We start from the raw sequence: 9,764 nt of genomic DNA on the forward strand, positions 1-9,764 counted from the left end.
AGAAACATCCTGGAGATATTAGAGACACAACAACTGAGCATAATAAAGGCAGGATCCAGCAAGCCCACAGCCAGCATCAACCTACATGGGGAGACACTCAAACCAACTCCACTAAAATCAGGAACAACACAAGGTTGTCGACTCTCTCTCTACCCACAGAATATAGTATTTGATGTCTTCTTCAAAAGAGCAATGAGACAACTGAAGGAGATAAAGGGCACACAGATTGGAAAGAAGAAGTCAAAATATTCTTCTTTGCAGATGATATGACGGTAGATCTGTGAACCTAAAAATTCCACCTGGGATCTTCTATAGCTAATAATCACTTTCATCAAGTACCTGGATACAAAGGACTCACAGAAGTCCCATATAAAAATGATAAACAGAATTAGAAAGAAATCCAGAAACCCACCTTTCACAATACTCTCAAGGAATATAAATTTCTTGAGCTAACTTTAGCCAAGCAATCAAAGGACTATAAGATAAAAATTCAAGTCTTTGAAGAAAGAAGTTGAAGAAGATATAAGAAGATGGAAATATCCTCAGTGCTCACAGATCAGGAGGATTAACCTAGTAAAAATGACCACCTTACTAAAAACAATCTACACACTGGATGCAATCCCCACCAAAATGGCACCACAACTCTTCACAGATCTTCAAAGACAGTTCTCAATTTCACATGGAAACCCAACAAAACACAACAACAAAAATGATAGCTAAAACAATCCTGAGCAATAAAACGACTACAGGATTTCTCCTCATATCTGATTTCAAGTTGTATTATGTTTGGGTGAAATCACACCCATCTTACAGAAAGAAATTGCTTTCCCTCCTTACTTTTGCTATGTCTGTAAGTCTCTTTGTGGGGCACTGGCATCATTTGTTTCCAACAGGTGCAGTTAAAACCAATTAAGATTTAGAAAATAGAAGCAAAAAGAAAAGTGTTTTATTATTGATTATGATATAAAGTTTGCAGCCCATATAGTCCTGGGGTTTCTACATGATTTCTTCTTGTGGGAGACAGCACAGATGAGCCCCTCTATCTACAGGCAACAATTCCTAAGCATTCATTTAATCTTTCAGAAATTCTAAACAATTACTGCCGTGGAGAAAGAAATAGAAACAAATGGAAAGCAAATGCTTAACTCCAAATTATCTTGTCTAGGAAGGACCCCAGAGGCATCGTAGCCTCTGACATCTGAACTTATCGCACATTTCTAAGGGATGGAAGTAGACATCTTTTAATGGTTTTCTTCTTCTTTCTCTATCACTTATTTTCTTCTCTGCTTATTTAGTCGTTGGCTTATTTGAAGGGCGTTTTCCTACATTCCATGCTGTCTTCTCACTCACTGTGAAGCCCAGGGTGGTATTGAACTCCTACCTTCCTGTTTCTACTTCTGGAGTGCTAAGGCCTTGAGACCAGAAGGTCATGTTGTGTGATCTGGGTGGACAATAGCCTCATAGGAGTCCTTATGAATGGAGAAGAAAAACCGCAAAGCAGCAGAGAGCGATGATGACAGAAGAGGCTTTCCTGAGTCGGCCCTGAGAGCCCCAGCCAGGCAGCGTAGCGCCATCTAGAGGTCGAATAAGGCAACAGCCTCCAGTAACTGCTGATGGCTCCGTGAGAGCCCTCCTGAGTCTCTTTGTCCTGTACGTTGCACGATGTGAAAAAGCACCAAGGTAATTTGTGTTCCTTCTGCCTTATCCTGTTAAACTAAAACTTGGTGAGACCATGTCCATCAAAATGGTCAACAGATTCTGAGACTTTTCCTTTGTGTCTAGACGGTAATGGCCCCGAAACAAAATAAAAATAAAAATAAAAATGAAGGATTGGGTTGAAACAATCTGGTTTTAAGGACTGGAATGTCAGAGATACACCCAAGGGCACAAAAGTGGGCAATGAAAGAGTGCAAGAGTCTGCTGTTGCCTCCGGTGCACCTCCCCACAAGCTGGTAAACGGTCACATTTGTCAGGATGCGACTCAGCACATCGGAGGCCATTATCAGCCTAGAATCCCAGACGTGATGAGTCCACAGAGCACAGGGCAATTGTGCTGCTTCTCGGTGTGTATCAGGATGTTGTGCAAGGTTGTCTGAAGCCCTTCCAACCCAGAATAATCTCCACTTCGAAGGCACAGCAGAGTAAACGAAAGAGTCCTCAGCTTGAAGAAGACAGAGCTCACCACAGGAGGTGAATGAAGTAAATTAGGAGGTACGGAGAAGCTGAATCTTGTCAATCAAAGTAATTGAATTTGGAAGCATTTAGGATATTCATGAGCTGCATCCTTAGGTGAATCTGAGAGAGAGTGTTTCCAAGGAGGATTATAGGAGATGGGAGGAGATCACCACTGAAAATGGGCAGGGCCATCTCAGGGACTATGAGTCTGGATGGACTAAAAGGCAGGGGAAAAAAAGCCAGTTTCAGAGGTTCCTGGCTCTGCTGCCCTCCATGTTGTGAACACTGACACACCCAAAAGGTAAGGAAAACACTCTTCCTTGATGGTGTTAATGGCAGGAATATATATATGTATCTTTTATTTTGCATAGTTTAAAGAACAAAATTTTTAAAAACACACACACACAATACACAATGCCCAATCCTGCTATTCTGTGGGAGGGGATTTTTCCTGCCTTAAGGCACCAGGACAGGATAGAACAGATTCTTCTTGACATGAACAGAGAGCCAGGTGGGCCAAGGCTGGGGTGGAGCCATAGGAGAACTATACAGAGGGCATGGGCTGCAGGGGGTGGGGCATCCTCATCACCCTCAAGTCGGGGGATCTCATCAGGAGCAGCAGCACTGGGCTCCTCTGCTGTCACCTCATCTTCATCAATGCCCACACCTAGCTTAATCATACCGTAGATGTGGTTGGAGTGGGTTTGGGGATCCTCAAGTGGGAAACCAGAGGAGAGCAGATCAGTTTCAAACAGCAGCCCCACCAGGTCCTTGACAGCTTTGTCATTTTTGTCCGCCTCAGCCTTCTGCCGCAGGGTCTCCACAACGGGGTGGTCAGGATTGATCTCTAGGTGTTTTTTGGCCATCATGTGCCCATTGTAGAGTTGTCTCTCACTGCCTGGGCCTTCATGATCTGCTCCATGTTGGCTGTCCAGCCATAGGTCTTGTCACAAGGCAGCAGGGTGAAGAGACAAGCCTATCGGAGATTGTCACCTTTTCAGCCTTCTTATCCCAGATCTCTTTCATAAGCTTGCAGAGGTTATCAAATTTTGCCTTGCTCTCCTCCATTTTCTTCTTCTCTTCCTCGTCCTCTGGAAGTCACCGAGGCCACGCTCTTTCCGTCAGACTCCTTGAGCTGCTGTGTGCAGTACTCGTCAATGGGCTCAGTCATGTACACCACCTCAAAGCCGCATTTCTGCACATGCTCCAGAAAGGCAGCATTGGCCACCGGCTCTTTGCTCTCACCAGTGGTACAGCCCATAGACTTCTGTGTCTCCTTCATGTGAGACATGTTCTCTGACCGGGAAGTCATCATCTCATCTCCAGACTGAGAGGTGTGACAGCAGAGGGCTGCAGAGAGGCGGCGACGGTTAGTGGAATCTTCATGGACTCCAAGCTTTAAACTCTTGGAGAATGCCTCATAAACTTTCTTGTGGTTCTCTTTGTCTTCAGCCAACTCAGAGAAGAGTTCAAGGCACTTCTTGACAATGTTTATGCAGATGACTTTCGGGATCTTGCTCTGCTGGAGCGTTTCCCGGGAGATGTCAAGAGCCAGGTCCTCAGAGTCAACCGCACCACGGATAAAGTTGACGTACTTAGGTACCAGCTCATCGCAGCTGTCCATTGATGAACACATGACAGATGTACAGTTTGATGTTCTTCTTGTTGTTCTCGAAAAGGTCAAAGGTGTAAGAACCAGGCCCGACTGGGCTGCCTGCCTGTCCTGCTGTTTCATGTCCTGTTTCTAGCAGCTTCCATGTCTGTGTTTATCTTGGTTAGCTAGTCGTGTTTACTGCTCTGAGAACGCACCCCTCCCTTCCTCGAGACTTGTCCTCCTGTGTGCAATCACCTCTTGAGGGATTTCACCTGGGAGGAGGATTCCTGTTTTGCGGCCCATAAGAAGGCTCTTTAGAACTCTGAGGAGGAGAATAATAAACCGCTGCCGCGGCTGCTGCTGCAGCTGCTGCTCTCTTAGCACGAAGGACCTGCTGTGTTATTGTGTGTGTGTGTGTGTGTGTGTGTGTGTGTGTGTGTGTGTGTGTGCGCATGAGTTAAATCCGAAGTCCCTCGCCCTCAACTCAGTACCGCGGTGGTGCGGGCGCCACAACAGGGAGCTCCCAGAGAAACGAAGAGCAGCGCCCTGAATTCCAATTGTCCTTCTACAGAGAGGAGCTTGACTGCCATGTGGTCTTCCAGGCACTGGCGAGGCTCTTAGAGAATTCACCATATTCCTCCTGAGTGATGTCATCAGGATTTCTGGTCCAAATAGGCTTCATCTTACTCAGCTCTTCATGATCAATGTATTTCCTGTTTTTCTTCTTCTTCTTCTTCTTCTTCTTCTTCTTCTTCTTCTTCTTCTTCTTCTTCTTCTTCTTGTTTTTGCCACTGTCATCCTCCTCATCTGATCCCACAGCTTCTCCTCATCATCCTTATCTTCCTCCTCTTTCTCACCTTTATCTTCCTCTGCCTCATCATCACTGATCTCCTTCTCTCCTCCTTTCTCCAAATAGAGGATGGTGTAAGAGCTGTGAACAGGGAGTGTTTCTTCACCACGTCCTTGATTCTCCTCTCTTCTAAGTACTCTGTCTGGTCTTCTTTGAGGTGAAGGATCACCTTGGAACCCCAACCAATGGGCTCACCATGGTCTGCACAGACTGTGAAGGAGCCACCAGCAGAAGACACCCAGGTGTACTGCTCATCCTCACTGTGCTTTGTGATCGCAATCACTTTCTCTGCCACTAGATAAGCAGAGAAGAATCCAACACCAAACTGCCCAATCGTGGAGCTGGCCACACCAGCCTGGAGAGCCTCCATGAAGGCTTTTGTGCCAGACTTGCAATGGTTCCCAAACAATTTATGAGGTCAGCCTTGGCCATGCCCATGCTTGTGTCCACCAAAGTCAGCGTGCACTCCTGAGGGTTAGGGATGATGTCAATTTTCAGCTCCTTGCCGCTGTCCAACTTGGAAGGGTCTGTCAGGCTCTGATACTGAGTCTTGTCCAAGGCATCAGAAGCATCAATTCACAGAGAAAAATGTCCTTGTTTGAGTAGAAAGTATTGATGATGAGGGACATGAGCTGAGCGATTTCTGCCTGAGAGGCAAAGGTCTCCACCTCTTCCTCTCCATGGTGCTCTTCCTCAGGCATCTTGACAGAAAAGCCAAGTAGTAGTACAGAGCAGGGCGGGCCCAGACCACATCCAACTCGCCTAAGCTGCACCGGGGTGACTCGAGAGCAATGGCAGGAATTTTTGTATTACCGTTACAAGGACAAACAATAGCTCTGCAGAAATTGACAAGATCTCTTCATTTATGGAAAATTGACTACAGTAAGCAAAACACACTTTTTCTAAACAAGAGTGTATAAAATGTCCCGAGCTCTTCTAACATTGTGTATAATGGCTAAAACTGGTTATGTATTGACGCAAAATTCAATAGAGAAAAAAAAAACTGGAGTGCTTTAAGGATCACTAGGCTCCTAGCATGTCTTCTCTGATGCTACTGTTAAAATATGGGTAGAGAGTTTCAGAGAGACCCAAGTTTCCAGTCTCACAGAAGAGGGAACAGAAACTCTTAAACTCTAAAGAATATTGGTTACTGTGTCTGAGCGAGTCAAGAGAAAACAAGTCCTTCATTCTCCACAGTTGAGTGGAGAGCAGGGAATGACCTTCACATGAACTCTGGTGCCCCTTATTTGACCATGTCCCCTGGATGGGGAGACCTGGTGGCACTGAGAGGAAGGACAGCAGGCTACCAAGAAAGACTTGATACCCTATGAGCATATACAGGGGGAGGAGGTCCCCCTCAGTCACAGTCATAGGGTAGGGGAGTAAGGGGAAAGAGGGAGGAGGGAGGAATGGGAGGATACAAGGGATGGGATAACTATTGAGATGTAATATGAATGAATTAATAAAAAGAAAAAAAAGAGAAAGCAAGTCCTGGCTCTCCCCTTTGAATGAAGTTTACCCTTCAAACTACCTCCAGCATGTTGCCAGACAGAGACTCAAAGACCCGCTCAGCACAATGTGTGCAAATTAAGCTGGCCAATGGCTGCCTGGAGAGAATGCCTTCCCACAGAACAGCCCTGGATGCAAATAACTCCTCCAAACCCTGTGTGCAAAGTGTCCCGAGCAATAGAAACAAACTCACCTTCAACTTCTGGGAGGCAACCAAGGCAATCAGCAATAACCTGAATTGTTTGGAGAGTCTCTGTGGACTGCCCTGACCAAGAAGGAACTTGCAAGGTGGTCTCTCAGGCCTGACATTGGAGCTTCGTGAGATGGTCTATTACTCCAAATGCCAAAACTTCATTTGAACTACATGCATGTGAATACACATGCACTTTGTGTATTACATATAATTTTAGCTAGATGTGAAATCATGGCTCCTATAGCTGTCTCAAACATCCTTAGCATTATCTATCCCTCTTCTTTCCCTCTCCTTCAGTATGAGCCTCCCTCCCCCAAATAAAGGCCCACATTTCTCCTTTCATACCATCTCTATATGGCAGTTTGGAGAGAAAAGCGAAAGAGAGAAAAGGTGGTGGCTTGGAGGAGACAGACGGAGAAAAGGCTTTGAGGAATGCTTGGAGGATGGTGCAGAGAGAGAGAGAGAGAGAGAGAGAGAGAGAGAGGGAGGGAGAGAGAGAGAGAGACAGAGAGAGAGAGAGAGAGAGAGAGAGAGAGAGAGAGAGAGGGAGACTTCAATCAGCCTTCAACAGCTGGGAGAAGTGAAGAGGTCCACCCTCCGTCTCTTCGCTAACCTTTCTCTCATAGCTAGTATTGAAGTGTCCAAAGGGACTGAGGTGGAGGGGAGGGGTAGAGGCAGTAAGTACCCGAAATAACATAGTTTAAAACTAACATCAACTTCTCTATCTCGCTATTTTCCTCTCTTGAATCCCACCACTATGGATCCCTTTGTTTCCTGGTTTCTGTAGCTACTCCAGGTTGCACAGTCATATCTGGACGTTGGGGACCAGGAACCTCCGATGAGAGAGAGCATACACCGCTTGTCGGTGTTGGCCTGGGTCATCTGCTGAAGCTGTTGGAGGAAGAAGGTTCCCTCTAGGTTTGAACATTTGAATGCTTGGTCACCGGGGACTAGAACTTCCACAAAGGATAGAAGGATTAAGAGATGTGGCCTTGTTAGACCAAGTGTGTCTTTGGGGTTGGGCTTTGAGGTTTCAAAATCCCAAGCCAAGCCTAGATTATCTTTCTCTCTTCCTGTTGCCTGGAAATCAGGATGTAGCGCTTTTTTGTTTGGTTGGTTTGGTTTTTTGTTTTTGTTTGTTTGTTTTCGAGACAGGGTTTCTCTGTGTAGCCTTGGCTGTCCTGGACTCACTTTGTAGCCCAGGCTGGTCTCGAACTCACAGAGATCCGCCTGCCTCTGCCTTCCGAGTGCTGGGATTAAAGGCGTGCGCCACCACACCCAGCTAGACGGAGCACTCTTAGCTACTTCCTCCAGCACCATGACTACTATGCAGGCCACCGTGCCTCCCGCCATGATGGCAATGGAAACTGTAAGCAGGTCACCGTTAAATGCTTTTTTTTTATAGGAGCTGCCCTTTTATAAGAAGAAGGTTGATTCCTCATGTCAAAAGAACAGTGACTAAGATACTTGCTTAATACAATATTTTCTACCTGCGTCTTTCATGGTTTCATTTTTTTCTTTACAGCTGTATAGTACTCCATTGTGTTTTGGGTATCACATTTCCACTATCCGTTATGAGTGCATCAATGGAAGGACATTTAGATTGTTTGCATTTCCTAGATATTGTGATTAAAGCAATACTGTTCATGTCTGAACAAATATCTATAAAGTAGACTGTCAAGTCCTTTGGGCATACATATGCCAAGGAGTGATTGAGCTGGGTGATATGTTTGTTTTTAGCTTTTTGAGAATTCACCCACTGATTTCAGGAATGGCTGTGCCAATTTGCAGTCATACCAACAGTAAATAAGACTGTAATTTTAAATTATTTATTTCCTTTTTTTTTTTTTTTGTAGATAGGGTTTCAGTATGTATCCCTAGATGGCCTGGAAATTACCATGTAGACCAAGGGAACCTTGAACGCACAGAGACCAGTGTACTTCCACTTCTTGAGGCTAGAATCAAAGGCGTTCACTACCATGCCCGACCAAACCAAGGTTTCTGAAGTAAAAATTCTGTAAAGAATGCTACTTATCTATTCCTGACACTTCATTCATTGACAGAACCTTCATGAAGCAGTTTCATTTGTCTGTTAATTCGGTGTCTACACAACAAACCCTATAGCGCTCTTTAACTCTAAATTCAACAAAAGCACTGTTCGCAATTAAAGAATGGTCCCCAGAGGCTCATATATTTGAATGCCTGTTCCTTAGGGAGTGGCACTACCTAATTGGGATTAAGAGGATTGGCCTTATTGGAGTGGGTGTGGCCTTTGTTGGAGGAAGTGGATCACTGGGGGGGGGGGGAAGCGGGCTTTGCGGTTTCAAACGCTCAAGCCAGGCCCAGCGTTGCTCTCTCTTCCTACTGCCTAAAGATCCAGATGTAGAACTCTGAATGCTGCCATGCTTCCCACCGTGCTGACAGGGCGCTAGATCTCTGAAGACACGAGTGTGTCCCACTTAAATGCTTTTCTTTTGTATGAGTTGTAATGGTCATAGCACCTCTTCACAGCAATAGAACACTGAGTAATACGCCTACATTCAGTAATAAAAATAACTTAAGGAAATGTTATAAGGATGCTTTAAAAATGCCCATGAAATCCTGCGTTTGATGACAGCATGAGAACGTGTAATTTTCCCTTGGTGGTTCAGCTATAAAATGGGGCTAGCAATGGACACCTCACATAATTAACCTCGTGACTAATGAAGAGAACTTTGAGTTGTGATTAAAAGCTGGGACTTAAAACCGTGAGACTTGGTAAGTTACAGAAAGTCTAGAGAGAATGACCCCAGTGAGACTTGGTAAGTTACAGAAAGTCTAGAGAGAATGACCCCAGCCCTCTCTCCAAATGTTTCTTCCTCGCTTCTTCAGGCTGTAACTGCTTTCGAGGGTAGAGAGGAGGAGAAGGGCTCTATCAGTAACATGATCACACCAGGAAGAACCATAACAAGATCCATCTTCAAAGCGCCTACAGCAGACTCAGCATGATGTAGACTAGAGAAACAAGGCCAAGGGCCGGGGAGTTCTGCAGAGCAGGACGGACTCTGGGCCCAGCTGGAGTCCATCCTGTCATTATCTTGGCCCATTGTCTGAGGATCAGCAGATCCTCGGAGGATTGTAGAGCTTTGTTGGCACCAAGAGAGTCTCTGCTGCCTAAGGAGGAATTTCTGCCCTTTGTTTTTGTTCAGCAATTAGGTATGTAGTTCCTGGGGTCTGAGATAACTATGGGGAAGAAAGGCCTGGGAGAAATCAGAGCTCAAAAGGAAGGCAATAATGTAGAATGTGAAACAAAATAGAATTAGTTTGGTCGGTGCTTGGGCCCTCTTTCAATTCCCCACTGTCAAGCCATCATTCTATTTTTTTTATAAAGCTCTTATTGATTTATATTGTGTATCTGAATGTGTGTGTGTGTGTGTGTGTGCACATGTTTGTGTCACAGCACA

General features: G+C 45.3%; 1 pseudogene across 1 annotated transcript; it reads right to left on the reverse strand.

Moving 5' to 3' along the window:
* Positions 1 to 2,375: 2,375 nt before the first annotated feature.
* Positions 2,376 to 5,375, reverse strand: LOC311589815 (heat shock protein HSP 90-beta-like; annotated as a pseudogene). The gene is made up of 3 exons: positions 4,281 to 5,375; positions 2,726 to 3,880; positions 2,376 to 2,392 (listed from the first exon to the last, which is right to left on the reverse strand). The product of its transcript is annotated as a heat shock protein HSP 90-beta-like (transcript).
* Positions 5,376 to 9,764: the final 4,389 nt, after the last annotated feature.

The sequence above is a fragment of the Acomys minous genome (assembly GCF_964271855.1).
Source record: "Acomys minous genome assembly, chromosome: 19".
NCBI lineage: Eukaryota > Metazoa > Chordata > Mammalia > Rodentia > Muridae > Acomys > Acomys minous.